Source organism: Nasonia vitripennis, chromosome 1 (assembly GCF_009193385.2).
Source record: "Nasonia vitripennis strain AsymCx chromosome 1, Nvit_psr_1.1, whole genome shotgun sequence".
Lineage (NCBI taxonomy): Eukaryota > Metazoa > Arthropoda > Insecta > Hymenoptera > Pteromalidae > Nasonia > Nasonia vitripennis.
This window is the reverse complement of record NC_045757.1, coordinates 20,866,364-20,884,060: the sequence shown is the minus strand read 5'-3', so window position 1 is coordinate 20,884,060 and position 17,697 is coordinate 20,866,364. Positions and strand designations below refer to the sequence as shown.

At 53.3% G+C, this 17,697-nt stretch overlaps 1 protein-coding gene across 1 annotated transcript in view; it reads left to right on the top strand.

Moving 5' to 3' along the window:
- Window positions 1-17,697, top strand: part of LOC100116545 (roundabout homolog 2) — a 297,500-nt gene that overhangs the window by 201,882 nt on the left and 77,921 nt on the right. The gene's annotated exons all lie outside the window — the stretch shown is intronic.

The following is a 17,697-nucleotide window of genomic DNA, read 5'->3' as shown; positions in this document are numbered from 1 at the left end:
AATTTATTTCTGTTCCAGGTACGTACACGGCGCAATCTTACATCCGAAAAGGGCAATTGGTTTTACGTGCGATATTACGAAGGTAATTCAGGAATAACTCGTCCGCGGCGCATGCATAAATACGCTCGCCTCGATAGCCGCGAAGTGTATTTAGCGTACACAAGCCCGGATTTAAAGAGGCGCATAAACATGCACGCGTGCGCAAAAAGCTGATGAATTTCGCGCGCTCGGCTCTCGACCTCGCGTGAACCGCTCGTATCTCGTCGGCCGCGGGCTGCTTTGCCACGCGAAGCGAAGTCGAGGAAGAAAAAAGCTGCGGCGTCGAGGAGGCTGCAATATATAAGCCCGATAAATAATGACGTACGATTTTAATTGGCAGCCGCGACGGCAGCGCTCTGTCAGTCGTCGTCCGATGAGGCGGCCCCGATACACACTTGACGAACGGCATTAGTTGGATCAGATACCGATTCAAATGAGCTCATTATATTTCGGCTAAGAGTATACTATGTGCAGGCTGGGAGCGAGTGAGAAGCATGTGTGCATAGGAATCGCGCCCTATCTAATGATTAATGAAGTCGCGCGAATCTCTCTCGGCGTGTCTCTTTCGCACGCACACACACTCGTCGGCATAATTACCCAGCCTGCCGGAATAAAAATGAAACGCGCGCGCGTCGCACGATTGTATTTATTATATGAGATATTCGCTCGATGATTTTATTTAAATTTCGCGTTAGCAGGCATTAATAGACGAGGAAATCCGATAGAATCTTCCGCGGAGCTGTGTATTTATTGTACGAGTTTTTAATTAAAAAACCTACATAATACCTGTAAATTCGACGATGCAAGTAATCGCGACTGTTCTGCATCCGCGGATTTCGCCCTAATAAATACATCGCGATTGATCTCTGCGTGTGAATCGTTAATTGAATAAAATTCAGTTGCTCATTAATTAATTCACGATAGTACACGGCGTTTGTACTTCTGCTTCGGACGCAAAGTAAAAATAGAGCTGGAATCGATGTACGCGCGTATCCCGTAAAAATCCGTAGCGAAGGTAGGAAGCGATCGGAGCCACACAACCGCTGCGGCGTAACTCGCGAGAGCAGAGACAGCGACGGCGCGAAATAAAAATACCGCTTCGGACTAAACGGTGCGCAGCAGCAGCAGCAGCACATGTAGCGCTCGACGCGGCGGTAATTAAATGCGGCCGTATAGCGTCAATATTTAGCGGCCGAGTCGGACAGTAAACTCTCGACTTCATTAGGGCTACGCGCAGATTCCCGATCTTAAAAACGCGCCTCTCCGGGGCTTTATCGCGCTCATGCCGAACGACGCTCGCTCGCTCGCATAATAAACGTCGCGCAGCGCTGTAATAGCGAAGGGAAAATTCTCTCGTGGGTGAACGCGCGCGTGTGTGCCTTGGCCTACTGCTATTCTTTTTTTCATTTCCTCCCTTTTGTGTCCCCGGCCATTACGATTTTCAATTAAACTTTTCTCGCCGGCCTGCGCGTAACCAACTGGTTTTATGAATGCGGGAGAACGAGGTCGACGACGCTTATATATTCTAGGTTGCTCTAATGAACAGTATCGCAGCGGGTTCGTTTTCTCAAAGCACGCACGGTTAGAGTCACAGGTCCGAAATATCGGCCGGAAGACAAAGCGCGAGCTTGCGATTCCCGCGGCGGCCACTTATCGTCCTGCCTACTTATCCACGCTCGGCTTAGTTCTTCGCTTTTTCTCCTCCGGCTCGGGCGCGCGCTCATCTCGTTCGCTTCCTTTATTACCGGAAAGAGTTATAAATCCCGTCGGGTTTGCGGCCGCGTGGCTGCGTACGTACATAGCGGCGCGAAACTAATGGACCATCTCGATTTTCACGGAGCGCCGCGGCTCCTCTCCGTCTTTCTCTATTTCTCTTACGCAGCTCGGCAGAGCCGCGGGCGAAAATAGCACGTGAGAGATTGGTTCCGCGGGTCCTGCACTCTGCGCTGCCTCCGCGGAACGCTGCCGCTGCAGCAGCCCTCTGCTCGGCTCGTTTTCTCATCGTTAAGCGATTAGGCGGCTCGCAGCGCTATATATACGCACTAACTTGCGGGGAGTTTGCCCTCGCATCCAGCTTTCTTTCCTCGGCGCGATATTCGCCGACTTTTTCTCCCTCACTCGTAGTGCTCGCGCGAAAGTTACCCCCCCCCCCTCGCTCGCGCGCGAGAAGAAGAAACGAAAGTACAAAGTGTACACGCGAGGATCCATTAACCGCTGATGTTTTCATGTTCCTTGTTAAGGTAAGCAAAGTCTGCGCGGGCTTAAAAGTAAAAGTATAAGAACGCTCGAGGAGTGGTATACGCGCTCGCGTCACGAGTGCAACGTTCCTGCGCGCGCGCGCACTTAAATAGACCTCGAAAAAACACTCGGGGCGCGCGCGCAGCAGTAAGCGCTTTGAGAGCCGTGAGTAGCTGCTTTCATTTTATAAGAATTCCGTGCCTAATCCACAAAAGCGCGGAGAGAGAGAGAGAGAGAGAGAGAGAGAGAGACTGCGTACTGCGCGCAGCCACTTACTCAGCGCGTACCTGAAATAGGTCTTCCACGAATAAACGCGCGCGGCCGCGGATAAAAAGAGGCTTTTTTCCTCGACTACTCTGAGGATTTAATTGGCGCATCGAAAGGTGCGTGCGCCAGTCAATTGATTTCCCTTTTAATTCCGCGAGTTTGTCGATAAATTATGCATGCGACAAATTTGTATAGCAAAATTGAACACTCTCGAATTATATTTATGCTCGTAATTACAATTGCTAATTGAGAATCCAACTTTACAGCAATAGGCGAAATGATTTGCCGTGCGCATACAGCGGATGGTTTGAATTTCCAAAAATCAGCCAAAATTCACCAGAGGCAGCGGCGCAGCTAGCGTCCGGGAGCATAAAAAAACTACCTCTCCACATCGAGTGTACGCACGCATGGTGCGGCGGCGATGCATAAACGAGAACACACTCTTGCGCAGCGCGGCGGCGGATCAATTACGCACGCTTTGCCGTGGAATAAATTTGAAGCGGCAGCGGCGCCGCGATTGACTGAAATAACGCGCGGTTGTAATTGACCGAAACGAAGTTAACCGTGTGCCTCTGCTCGCGCGCTGATTTTAACTAATTTGCCAATTTCGTGCTTCATTAAATATAGCCGTTGCGTTGCCTTGCCGCCCTTTCTCCTCTCTCTCCGCCGCGCCGTGTACATACGTTCGCCGACCGCGCCGGCGATCCGCTTTAAATTTAAATAATAAAGAGGATCTCGCGCCCGGAAACGCCAGCATTTATGCGCCTGAACGAAGGCTTGCTCGATTGTTTTTGCAAACGCCGACGCGTCGAATTTTCCGCATTTTTCCCGTTCAGCCAATGTCGACCTTCCATCAAGAACTTTTTTGTAGGTAACAAAATACTGTTCGCGCTGTTGATTTTCGCCCTCGTGAGCACGAGGTAATCTCCTTTTTATCAATCGCGGTTCACGCGCGCGAGCGATGTTTAATTATTTATCCTGCGGATTGCTCGCGCGCATACCGATCGAAAGTATTCCAGCGCTGTTTGCAGCCGTAATTTGAATAAACGAGAGCGACCCGCCCGATTATACAAGTAATCCGCGGAATGTTTACATATTCGCAGCGCATACGTAACGGGAGAATCCAGCGCACCCGAATGAAAAGCCCGGACTCACAGCAACGAATTAATTTTATCGGAACGTCCACGCACGCGGAGTAGTATTCCCATTTACGCATGTATGATATAAAAGCTCGGCGGCTCTCGAGAAAGCCGGCTCTTGATAAACAGTTTCAACTCCAACGATCCATGGACGACAGTGCGCACAATGCTGCAGCCCTGAACAACGGAGCTTTTCGGCCCCGGACGTGCTCGAAAATCGCCGATCGTCAGCAGCAGCAGCAGCGAACAAGCTTGCGCAACACGCGTGTGACAAACGGCGATACGCAGGTGCATCGCACGCGTACGGATACACACACACGTAGCCTTCTCCCTCCGCCCGTGGGAGCGATGAGTAAATGCCGCGTGTCTGGTCCTGCAATTGCGCCGTCGCTCTGTCTCTGTCTCGCGATCGCGTTTCTTTCTTTTCTCCGCTTCCTGTTTTTATTTATCCCCTTTCCCGCTGGCCTTTTGTCACTGCTTTATTGCACAGCGATAAACAATCCGGCTCGGATTCGCTGCAAAGATAGTCGGTGACGAGGAATCGCGCATAACCGAATCGCTCTCAGCTCGAAATTCGCAGTCGGCGCATATTCCATCAGAGAAGATACGACGCGAAGATAAAAAGCGCCGTACATCAGCGTCCAGCTAATTTCGGCGAGAGTAGATGCAGCGGCAGCAGGATTCGCGCTGCATCGCCTGCGCGGGGTGGGCGTAAATAGCCGGCAAACAGCGGGGCAGCGGACCGTTCAGCCGGAAACGCGACATGGACCGCGCGGAGTTCCGGCTCGCGCTCTGCCATTCGGCGATTCTCTGTTCGAGGGACTGCTCTCTGGAAATGCGCGCTCGCTTCGAACAATCTTCGTTTTGATCCGACAAGCGCAGTGTGTATGTGTGTGTGTGTATCATGTGCAAGGCTGTGTCGTCGAATTAGCGCGAGTCGGGGCTATTATTAACGGTGTATGGAGAGTGAAAAAGCGACGCGCGCGAGACTCAAGGTCAGCGGCGCGTAAAGAGCGTGGCTAACGCGGACTTCCTCGGGCGCTTGTATTCCGACCATAATAGCCGGCGGAGAGCATCTCGGCCGCGCGAGGAATGTCTCTCTCTTCTGCGAGTCTCCGTTCTTGCTGCTGCCGACAATAATCAGAGAGTCGCTCCATTATCGTGCGCCTTCGCGGAATTAGCGCCGGCGGGCCGGATCCTCGCAAAAAGGGATAGCTGAGAAGGCAGCCGCGACAAAAAGCCGAGGTGTCGACGCGTCCGATGGTGCGAACAAGATCGTCAAAGCACAGTGGCTGCTGCTGCTGTCCCCTCAAGACTCGTTCGCCGGCGGTTTACGGCCCTGCGCTCGCGCGCGATCTTCTCTTATTGCGGCCTCGGGAACTATATTTGCGGTCGGACGGTGTGTATACTGCTCCTGCATCACGCGCGAGCTTTCGACGCGCGTGAGCCGGGCTTTAATTGGACAAGCCTCGTGATTATTCGCTCTTTCGTCCGTTGTTTTATCGCTATCAGGGAAGAACGAGTCGGCATCCCGTTTCCGCGCTTATTAAATTCGCATTGACATTCTCCCGACTGGCTCAAAGCGATGCGCGCTGCACTAATACCAGTCGATAAGTTCAAAGTCTAACGGAGAGCCGCTTTCATTTGCGAAGCTCCTTTATACTCCGCCACCGCGGCGCATCAGCGGCTGAAAGAAGCTCTCTAAGTCTTTCTCTTTCTCTCCCGCGCAATTGAAAAACTTCACGGACACGGCCGAAAGTTCGCGAGCGACGGCGTTCAATTCGCCGGCTGCAGGTTCGTCCAAAAAAAGCTCGCACTAGCTGCAAAGGAAGTCTATAGAAAAAGCGAGTTTATACACAGCGAGAGAGGAGCGAGGCCAGAGGGAGGATTTGCCTGGACGCGGAGGGAGAAAAAGGAGTAAATAATTTCGCGACGATCTCCCCGGAGAACCACTTAGCGTTCGCTCCTTACTTACGAGCCCCCCGACGTTTCACCGCTGGTGCAATCTTCCCGTTTTTCTCTCGCCTGCCTTTCTTTGCTCCGATGCTGCGGGACCTCTCGCTCATGGCTTTCGCCCGAGAGCCGGGGAGATATACGGTAATACGAGCAGCTGCAGCCGGAAACTTCGCCGCGCTGCAGCAGCTCGAACTTGCTTAACGCAAGCTCTTACCTGATGCCGCTCGCCGCCGAGAGAGTTCGCGAAAATTGGCTAGGGCTTGCCCGAGACGAGGTAGCACTTTACCTGCTGGCGATCCGCCTTAGTCCGCGCTCTATTCTCGCGCGAATTTACGCGAGGATCCGCATGCCGCTTTTCGGAATTTAATACTCGCTTTACCGCCTCTCGGTGTTTTATTGCGTGGCATGAAAAGTGCGATTACGCCCTTTTTCGATATTCCATCGAAATCGGGCTCATTAAAGCCCTGAAAAACCGGGCGTCGAGGCGCACGCAATCGTGAATACCGATGACGGCGGTCTCGCCGGCATGGAAATCCGTCTCGCAGCGGCGGCGGCGGCAGTATAGCGGAGCAATTGGCTTAAGCCGATAAATGCTGCAGCGGGGGTGGCCGGCGATAATTGCCTTAATGCGCGTAGGCCGCCGCTAAACTAGCGACATCCGCGCGCGTTGTAGCCATCGCCGCACTTCGTTATTCCCTGCAGTGCGGTGGGTCTCGCGCGGCCCATAATTGATTGGCCCGCCTCGTTATGACAGGCCGCGTCTCATCAAGATGCGAGCTGCGCACACGCCGCACACGCGCCCCGTTCATTTGTTTCACGCGCGGCCGCTAATAGCCTCGAACGTGCGCGCCGTCCGCGTGCGAATTTGCGCGGAAAAAGGGCCGATCGAGCGTCTGCTTGATTGTCTCCTGGCTCGTTATAAGACGGTATTAGAGTAGCGAGAATCCGGATGCATTTTTCCGCAGTATAACGGTTTGCGCATTACGCGCAGCTCGCAAATAGAACGGAACGAAGGAGACAAGAAAGAAAGAAGGAGCCGCGCCAGCTTCCGCGTATAAAGTACACGGGTTTAGAACGTATTTTCACAATGTTAAGAATAATATCCTGCTGAAATTAAGCCGAGCCTGGGTTCCCGCGACATATTTCACATCGCTTAAACGCATAATTTCGTGCTCGAGAAACGCATCTCCGGCTCTTTTTTCGGCTCTCAGCATTGTCCTATTCTTTTTCCGTCTTTTCGCTGTGCGAGAACGAGGGAACACAAGCGTAATTTATCGGTCGCACATGTGCGCGCGCGCACGCGGAGTAGCGCCAAAGCGACGATAAGCGCGACTGCGAGAATTATTAGCGGATTCCGCGAGGATCGCGCGTCGAAAGAAGCAGCCGAAATAGAGCAAACGCGGAGAAAGTATTCGTCCCCTCCGTTGTTGACGAGCTCTCGAGTTACGCGCGCGTGTGTGTGTGTGTGCAGTTGGAAAACACGAGTGAATCGGCAGAGCAAACGTGCTGATTTTCGGAGCGAATTCCCGCAGCCGCAAAAACGCGAACTATTCTTTCTCGCTCGCTGATTCGACCCAAGTTTCCGAGCAGCAGCCCGTCTTGAATTTCATTACAGCTACTCCTCCGCTCTCGGTTTTCGGTTCACCGGCGACGCGCTATTTATCTTCCCCGCACTTTTCGATCACGCTTTATGGAGTTGATATGGAAGTCCGCGTGAAAGGGCTGGCGTCGAAAGCCCCGTCGCGAACCGAAAAATCCTGCACTCGGTTATTTTCACGCCCGACGGCGGCGGCGGCGGCGGCCGCTCCTTTGGCACGCGGTGCGTACAGCGGCCAGTGTCGCGCCGCGCGCAATTGGATTTAAGCCGCGGGCAAATCGACGGAAGCCCGCCCGACGCCCGTGGAACGCAAAAAAGCTTTTAACGTCGATGAAGCCTCTCGCGTGGAGTCTCTGTCGTCGCGTGTACCGGCGGGCTTTTTTCGAGCCGACAAAAGCGAGCGCGATTTGTCTAAATTTATCCTCCTCGGCTCTCGCTCCCTCTCCGAGTCATCCGCTTTAATCTCGGAAACGACGAGCATGAGAGCTCGCGAATTCAATGAGACTCGACTCCCACATTATGAGCGTGTAAACGCTCGCGCGATAAGGATCACCGATCCTCCCGAGACGTCAATAGCTACGCGGCAGCCCCTCCATATTTGGCTAATGATCCTTCAATCGCAGCGATCGCCTTGGGCGATTGAAAATTATTTTTCCGCGCGGCTGTCGGGTCAGGGCCGGCGGCGGCTCGCAATCGTATACAAATCGTATGTGTGGCTATGCGGTTGTGGCATAGCGCGGAAAGAGAGAGATAGCGCCGCCGCTGCATTAATGACGATGCATATCGCTGCGCAGCCGGCGTGGGCGGCTCGCGTGACCGCGCGCGTGTGTGCACACGCAGACGGCCGTCTCCTCCTCCTCCTCCTGGGACTTATCTGCATTTGTTTTCCCTTGATTTCCTGGCGAGTACTCTCGAGGATCGGCTTATCGGTAATAAGCGATTTTCGCGAGTACCAAACGCTGTACATCGATTTACGCGCCGGATTTATCGGCGGATAAGGGAGCCGCTTTATCGCCGATACAGACACTCGTGGATTTTCATAATTTCCTCGGCGTCGCAGTCTTCCTTTTATTATTGTCTCCTGTATACTTACACTCTCCTGGCTGGTGCTGCAGAGGTCGCTCGAGAAAATGATTGCGAGCACGTCAGCGCCATTAAAAGCGGGCGGCTGCGATAAAAAAAGGTAAAATATCCTCGAGTCCCGGAGAGTTGACGCGCTCAGCTCTCGCGGAGATAAAGTTCGAGAGCGCCTCGTAAAAATCTAAAGCCCCCCGCGCAACTAAGAAAGCTCGCGCTGCGTCAGCGCCCTCTCGGCCCCGCGCACTCTTCGACACATGTCCAGAATAAATCGCGCCGTGGAATTAATCGCGCGTACATTATTCTTGCTCTTTATTCCGGGAACCGCTGACTAAAGGGCCGAGTTTACGGCCGATGATAAAGACGCGCGACGGTACAGATGAGAAATAATAAAAGGCGCGATAATTCGCGCGACGTGGTCGTTTTTTTTCGCTCGTCGCCGCCTGCAGCACACCGTGCAGTATGGACTGAAGAGAAATATGATTGCGCGGCGGCGCTGCGGTGGGGAGCAATGAAAGCCGCGAGACGGGAAAAAATGAAAACCTGACAAGAAACACGCGGAAAAGGGGATTCGCAAAGACAGAGAGAAAAAGGGTCGTCGCGCGGGACAGACAGCAGCAGCAGCAGCAACGGTGGTGGCAGTAGCGCGCGCTCATCGATCATCGAGAAACTGCTGCCTCTGTGACAGCGCTGCACGTCGAGCCATAAGCGATCCTCGCTCTGCCTTTCCCAACAACAACGACGACGGCTGCGGCGATGGCGATGCACACCGCGGACGAAACCCGAGGCGAGCGTACGGTGACGCACCGCTGCAGTAGGCGTATCGAAAGTGGAAACCGAGTAGAGGAAGGCGGATAGTCTCTCTGAAAATCCGGCGGGGAAAACGACTGCGCTTCCGTGTCGCTTTACCGATAATAATTCATAAGAGGCGCGCGTATTCTGCGTACGGGGAACGCGCCGGCGGGGAGTCATTTACGCCTTTGCGAATGGCTTTTAAGCAGCTCCGCTCATATTTCAGCCTGACAATTCCGCGCTGCGCTTATAGGCCGCCGTGTTTGCCGGGACCTTGATTTATCGGATTCGATGTTTGTCTTGCGCGAGAGCGTTCGAGCTCTTCTCGCCTGCGCGGCTGATGAATTCAATGCGCTTCCTTTAATCAGAGAGCGAGTAAACGGAGATTAAAAATCCAACCGGGCTATTCGGAGGCGACGGGCCGAGCCTGACGAGTGCAGCCCTCACTCGCGCGAACAGTCCACTTTTCGCGCCGCGAGTCTGGAGTAGCTCTCTCGTCTCACCTATACTAGTCGGCGTGCAAGCTCTGGCTCCCGAGTAAGTATCCTCTCGTGCAAGAATTTACCGGAACAATAACTGGCCGGGCCGTTACTTACCCGCTCGCCGGCCGTAATTTACATTCAAATGAGAGGGGGGTGCGCGAGCTATAGCACAGCTAGCGAGCCGCCAAGTCGTATCCGGAGACAGAGGGTCGAGGGGGTAAGAAAGCTCGCGTGTCCCGGAGGAGAAAACGAGCGCTTGGCGAAGAAACAAGCCGGTGGATCGTCGTCGCCACCGCCGCTTGTTATATCGGCGCTATGTACTCGCCGACTTTAAATGTTCGCTCTCGGGATATGCGCTGAGGGAGAAATCTTTATTAAGCCGAGTATATCTCTCGTGCATCCTGAAATTCCAGACTGACGTATGTAGAGGTGGCCGTGCACGCCGTGCCTTCTGCATTCGATTATTACGCTATTCATAGCTAGCAGCCCTGTTTTAGAAAACACATTTTGCGCGGCGAAGACTAGCTTCGTTCCGCATACGGTTGGACTCCTGATATACGAGCCGCCGGCTGCAAACCAGCCAATGACAGTGGAACAAATTGAACGTATGAATAGATATTACGGAGCGCTGGTAATAAGCATAAATAATTCAGCGCATAATGAAATTATTTCCCCGAGGTGGACTAGTCGTCTACGCAGCGCACTGCAAACACGGCAGCGATCGCGATATTTGTGCGAGCGTATTACACATCACCGAGGGGCCAAAATTATTACTCCTGCACCTGCAGACGCTACTGAAATTGATTAAACAAGGAAAACAAGGCCTGCGCGTATACTTGAAAAATCCCGCGGGGCGCGCGTCGATTTTCGCTGCGGCAGCGTCGCCCTTTTACGGCGAATGAAAAGCAGCGGCGGCAGTAAAAGAAGCCTACTCGACGTCGCGCCGCGGCTTTGGCGGAGGGAAAATTACTCAACTCGCAGGAGAGTACAGTCATCGTAACCGCACGCGTCGACGAATACGCGCGAGAGTCGCGATGCGCAACCCGCCCCCGAGCTTTTTCTCCTATACCTATTTCCGCGCTGATTTATATTCCTCGCGCGAAATGCATCGGGTCGTTTTTCCTCATGTTTTTTTACAATTAAATGTAATCGAGACTTTATTTGCTTGTTTCAGGTACGTTGTTTACGCAAACACATTATGTGTATTGACGATGCGGCGGGTGAGTTTTGGTGAACAATTTCACATGTATTCTCCGGAGCGAGATAGCGCCGGCACTCAAGTAACGACCGTCTGCCGAATTTCGAAAGACGGGAATAGCGCGCATCATAGCTCGGCTATTATTGCGACGTTTATTGGCCGAACCGAAATACGAGTTCAGCGCGTCTGCGCGCAAGAGCAAAACGAGATCGTCGCATTGATATTTTCAGTGCGCTGCAGCGCCAGCGTCGAGATTAATCTCTCGTCCTTGAATCCTCGATGCAATATTTATTCGCAGCAGCAGCAGCAGGCTGCAACAAAGAGCTTGCGAGGACAAGCAAAAATCAGCAATAATAATAGAGTGCGCGCGAGGAAGCAGCGAGAGAGCTGCGAGAGAGAAAAAAGGCCAAGAGAGTAGCCGCAACGGCGAAGGGCAGAGGAGCAAATGAGAGCGAGAGAGAGGCCAGGCTGAAAAATCGCGAGAGACCGACCAAGACAGCTCTGAATAACTCGGGAGAGCGCCTCGGGAGACAAGCGTGCGCGAATGCGCCGAGCGCGCAGAGATGCTACCAGGCGCGAGGTATACATCGCGCTCCCGCTCGAAATAGACGGCCATTGTCCGAGGAAGCGTACGGAGAGCGAGCGCGAGAGGGAAAAGACGTCGAAGAGCCGCGCGGCGCGGAGACGTTCGAGTGTAAGTGGCTCGACCGACCGGAACGACAGATAACTCGGCGATACTGCCTCCGAGTGCAGAGAGAGAGAGAGAGAGAGAGAGAGAGAGAGAGAGAGAGAGAGAGAGAGAGAGAGAGAGAGAGTCCAAGAGCCGTCCGTCCGTCCGGCTTCGAGATTCGCCGAGCTGCCTTCGGCCTATAGATTACAGATAAACTTTGCAATTTGTACCACTCCCGTCGCGCGAGCATACCGATCGCGCGCCGGCTCGAAAAAATGCCTCGTTTTATGATTGTTGCCCTTTTTTCTCCTCCTGCTCTCTTTCGCATGCGTGCGTCCAGCTACTTCTTTTGCTCCACGCGCTCCCGGCGTCGATCATCCTGCCTTCGATCTCCCGGCCATTGTGTCGAGGCAAAAAAAGGCCCCCTTACTTTCGCCGATCGCTTATCGGCTTCGCTTGTAATAGCGCCTCCGTGGACGCGTCGTAAAGCGCGTTGAAGACGTCGTTGCTGGATATTCAATAACGTGTCCTCGAAATACCGACGCAGTCCTAATTACTCCCGCTACTCGACCAGCCGCGTATTTATTATCACTCGGCCGGTTCGCAGCGCATAAACATAAGAACATAACCGTAGCGAATCTTGCGATCGCCCGCTCGCTCTATCTAACGGGCGATCGGTAAAAAGGGAGAATCCCGAGCGGCCATCCTGGCTAAAAAATCGCGGAGAGTAGACTTGGCCGGGGGCGGCAATTGCGGCTAAGTTGGTTAATGCCCGCGTGAATTATTATTGTTGTTCTAATTATAATGGCGCACTGCGCGCCCATACCGGCCCCGGGGGAGTCGATCCTTATTGCTCGGCTCTTGCTACGCGCTCTAGCTCCTGCGGCGCTTTTTCGTATACGCCGCTCTTGTTCTTCCTCTTCGGGTCGAGCCGAGCGAGAAAAGCGCGCAGATGTTCAAAACCTGTTCTTATTTCGCCTCCCTCTCGGCTCTGCCGCGTTTATTTTTGCCTTTTCGGACGCATCGCACTTCCTCGCGATGTTTATCTGTTTACCCGGCCCCAAGAGCTTTCCCGGTTTCTTCTAACTTTTTCTTCGCGCCCGCGTCTCGACGATTGCACAAAAACCCGCGTAAATTAGATCTAACGCCGCGCGCGTAATAAGCATGCGCGCGCATAAGTGAGTTTTTCCCGCTTCGACAGCTGTCTCGAGAGCCGGGCCCTCTTGTCTCGGCCGACGTATCTCAGTCCTGCTCCCGAGGCGCTCCCCGGCTGCATTACATACGCGATATCTCTCCGTGAGCCCGGGTAATAATCGCGTGCTCGCAGCGGCGGCAGCCGGAGAAATTCCTGCGCGCGATTCGTCTCGTACGTGACGAGCGGAGAGCTGGGCTTTTTTATCGCTGAATAATCGCAGCAGCGGCAGCCGCCCCGATTGCCTGCGGTATTCGCGATTCGTACTCGCGATGCTGGGCACACGTTGCATGTGTATAAGCACGAGCGAGCGAGAGGCTACTCGAAATTATGATATTGGATTGTGGATTATGTTTCCTGCAGCCTCTTTTCCTTCCTTTTTCTCGAGCTGTTTGCCTTCGCCCATTACGGAGACGGATTGTTATGGCCGAGCTTCTTAAACGGGTAATAAGCTCCGAGGCTTTTTTAGACGCGCAGCCCGCGCGACGTTGATGGAGGCGCGAGTGCGTCGTCTATTTTCACGCGGGGATTTATCGGCCCGATTACGCCTCGCTAATAATCAGATGAGGGCGTTGTTTATGCGGACAAGCGACAGCGCGCGAGGCTTCTTCAATCCGAGCAAACTTCATAACTCGCACGTGCACGAGTGCAAGAAAGTTCAGCAGCAGCGGGCGAGTACAGGATTTATTAACCGCGCGCGAGGGCCGCGATCTCCAAGTGGCGCAAGATTCATCGCGCGCGGCCCAGAACTAATGTGTTTGCAGTGCAGCTCTACTTACTTGCCGCCGCCGCCGCCGCCCGGGCCGGATATCCGCGCGCGAGTCGTCGTGGTTTTTCTCTCCACTCCCGCGGGCTGCAGCGCCGAATGAAAAATGCAGCCGGCGCTCGCGGCGGCGGAAAAAGAATTCTCGCCGAAAGAAAGTTGGCGGTGGCGGCGGCGGACGTTAGCGGCGAAACGTTTCCTTCCGTCACTGTCAAACTTTCAAGCCGGCGCGCAAAAATTCCGACGTGCAAGAGAGGCGGAAGAAAAGCCGAGGAGCCGCAGTCGAGTTCGATGCTATCTCGCAACTTCTCCCCGACGAGACGCGCGTCATGGACCGACAAATAGATCCGAGTTTTCGTATCTTTCGGCGAATACTTTTGCGCGAGCGTCGTTTCCCGCGATGATTCTGAATCGACGAGTGTATGTTACGAGTGCATACTGTTGGGCGGGGGATATTTTAAAGGCCCTTTATTACCTTCGATCACGGCGGGATTATCGACGAGCTATCCGCTGCAACAATCTATTAAACGCTGCGGCGCATCGAGTTTACGAGTAAAACAGCGTATTGACACGCGCATGAAACATTAACGCCCGCGCATGCACTTTGTAACGCGAGGCGGGACAAATATTTTGAGCATTCGTCGCGCGATCCCCTCTCGTATATTTATTTACGAGCCATCAATCCTAATAGTCTGCGTATGACGATATAACGCATTGATTTTCCGATCGCACACATCACCGAAACTCATCATGAAAAATGTAGGCGCGAGTCGATCGCGCGCTGTACACACACCGACACACAAAGCGACGCCTCGTCATCGCAGTACGTCCCGAAGACGCGGCGCGTCAAATCAATTTTCATTCTCGTCGATCGTCGCTGACGGCCTCTACACCTCGAGGTGGAGTATTGACCGAGACTAGTATCTCCCGAATCTACCCCCGGCCCCGGCTCCGCGTGACTCACTCGCGGAAAGGGAGTCACGCCCTACATTTTCCAGATACGCATTAGACTTATCGAGTGTAAGGGCGCGTAACCTTGTTGTCGCCGAGTGTGCGACCGCACGCCCTTTCCTCCTTTGATCCGAGTCACGTCGCGGAAAGATAAAGGAGTACAGTGCGGCCAAAAGTGCTTGCCGCATGTTTTATGCACGCGGAAGAGGCGAAAAAGCCGTTCTCCCGACATTGAGGATATTCTCGGCGGAGAGTTATTAAAAGTCACGTCGGCGCTGTAGCCGTCGCGCTCTCGGCTTGGAAAAATGAGCGCAACGAAGATCGATTTATTATACGAGAGGATGGCGTTATAAAGCTGCACTTGTCCCTCGGATGACTTTCCCAGCTCACTCCCCTCTACTCCGCGACAAGGGACGCGTGAAATTTGTCGCAAAGGCCCGCCGGAACTTCCAGCCCTATCGCAAAAATTAATCGCGTCCACGGGGAAAGTAGGCACGGCCGCGACGAGGAACTGAAATCGTGTGGAAAATTCTTTATAAGGAAAACAGCGCCGGCCGCCGTAGATCGATCTCCGCCTCTTCTTCTTTATGCTGCGGGAAGAAACTTTGCCCCCTCGACGACGACGTACAGACGACGCAGACGAGTTTCGTTCACCTTGAAAGCTCTCGCCGGCGCGAGCTTGCTCCCTTCGAAAATCCTGAAAATATTTTCTCAAGCTCTCCCCCGCACCCTTCGATGCCACCGGCGCCATTATTGAAATCTCCGCGGGAGTCTGTTTTTATTCAGTGTTTTACTCGATTTCGGCCTGTGTATTAATATTGGCACGTACGCGGATAGCGGGGAAGTGACTGTTCATTTCTCATTTAAAAACCGGAAACGCGGTGGATGTGGGTCATGCATATTTGCCTTCCATAACCTCGCGCCGCGAAAAAAATCGGAATTTAATTTCAAATGCGATATCAACGTCCGTCAACGCTGGCGCAAGGCGTCGGCGGCGAGTTCGAAACGAAAAAACAAGACAAACATACGGCCGCGAAAATTAAGCCGTCGGCCAATAAAAATGAAAAAGCCTGCGAGGTTTTCCTCTCCACTTAAGCGGCCGCTCTCTCGCGCGCTAAAGCAGCCGGAAAACCCATAAAAAGCGCCACGGCAGAGGCTCATCCCCCCACGCGGAAGAAAGCGCCCCGGCGCGTGTGAGCTTTGCGCACGCGAAAAAGAAATACACGGACGAAATGACGAGAAGTCCGGCGTGCGAGCGGGGGTTAAGGAGTCGTGAAAAACGCTCGGCAGCGCGCCGAATAAGAGGAAGCTAACCGAAAAAGCTCCGGCACGGAAGAAGCGCGGAGAGCTCGCCCGGCATTTTTTCGCGCAACTTTTCTGCGCTGCTCCTGCTTTGTTCTCCTCGCCCGAGCGCGCGGCACCTCGCTCGCGAAACAGAAAGGAGCCGGAATTACTCCGCGTTTCCAGTACTTAGCTAATGGCGAGGCTCTTTCCTGCGCGAGAGCCGGCTCGAGTAGCCGACCTTGAGTGCATAGAAGCTCCGCGACTTTAAACGTCTTCGCAGTTCGGTCTTTTTTGCGAGCTCCGCTGTGTGCCTGTAAAAATTAATTAGCCAAGCGCGGCGCAAACAGCTTCGTCTAGCAAACTCATATGGGTACCTCGCGGTTCTCACGCGCGCGGCCTCTTCCTCCTTCGATAAATCCCCGGCTGATGCAGCCAGACGGGATTAATTTAGCGAGTGCGAGACCACCCGCACGATAAGCGTGTAACGAGACCTCGCGGTCCGCGCACCTTGCGGATGTCTCGGAAGATTCGTTAATGCGATAAGGCTCGCGGATCCTCGTTTTTCGATCGCGCAAATTAAACGCTAATGTGCCCGGGGCGACGCGAGACTTTATGCTTCGCTTGATTAGCGGCGAATAAATTGTTTTCGGAGATGCGCGCGCCTGCGCGAGTCTCGTATTACTCTCGAAACGCGCACGTTGCGTGCGAGGCGTGCGATTATATTTGGCCTGAATATTTATCATCGGGCGGCCGCGATGAATATTCAGAAACGGTGGTCTCGCAAAAAAGTGTGTTATATACTCGCCGGAAACTTCCTTCGCGATGAGGCAAAGTTACGGGCTTCGTAACTTTGAAAATTCGAAATAAGAAACGGGGCTGCGGGGAATGAAATAATAACGCAGCGCTGGCTCAACATTTTTCGACGTGCGCTAATTAAGCAGTAAAAATACCGTGAGGCGCCTCATTTATTTTCATCGCCGCGCTTCTCAATTTTTTTTAACGCACTGTCGCGCATAATAGCCAGGATGAGCGTCTTCGAAGATAAAAAAAACTCGTTGGCTCTTATACTGAAAGTATCTAAAAAGTTATTTCTCTCATTTATATCTCTCTTTCTCGCGCGTATAAGAGCGGACGTATAAAAAAGAAGCTGCGCGCGCGCAGAAGGCTGCCGCGGGAATAAAAGGGCCCTTACACGGCAGAGCGGACGAAAACGCGAGCTCGAAAGAGTCCTTCATCGTTATATGGCCTTAACTAAACGGCCCCCGGTCGTTATGGATATCTGTAATGCGTTATACGCCGTCGGGAGCGAAGGAGGTCGCATAGAAAAAGGAGAGGCCGAGGGCCAACAATAGAAAAAATTATAAACTGATAAATCACCTCGAGGGCGTGGTCCCGACGAAGAAGGACGGACCTTCTCGTCGCTAATGAAAATATACTGAAGGAGTAAAAAATTTTCGGCGAAAAAGCTTCGATAGAGTGCAAGAGTCAGAGAGAGGCAGGCGTGTCACCTGTGACGTCGAAAGCAGCGAGGACCAACTCTCTCGGCTAATAACGCGCAATTACGTCAATTTGGCAGTCGGCGGAGGGAGCAGGGCTGCGGTGGCGCACTCCGCCAGCAGAACGAGAGAGCCGCTAATCCGAATTACGAGCTTCGACATTACGCCTCCTCCTCCTGCTCCTCCTGCTGCGATTCCTCCTTTTTTCGCGCAGGTGCAGCAGCGACGGGTCTCTCACTCTCGAAACTCGTTTGACCGCGTGCGGCTGATTGCTGGGAACGGGAGCCGCGGTGAGAAAAAATCGAGTCGCCATAGTGATGGGCTCGCTTATTTCTGTTAAAGGAGAAGATTGCGTAGTTGGTAACTCTCCGCGAGCGTAATGATATGAAATTAAGCAGCGAAGCGCAACGCGTAATTTTTCAATTGTCGAGCCGTTGCCGGGGCGATTAGCGCGTCGGCGAGCAAACCGACGCTTTAGAAATCCGAGTTTATTATTTTTTTCATATTTGTTATACGCGGTGCGCAGTTCATTATCTTTGATAATTTTCACAAAATG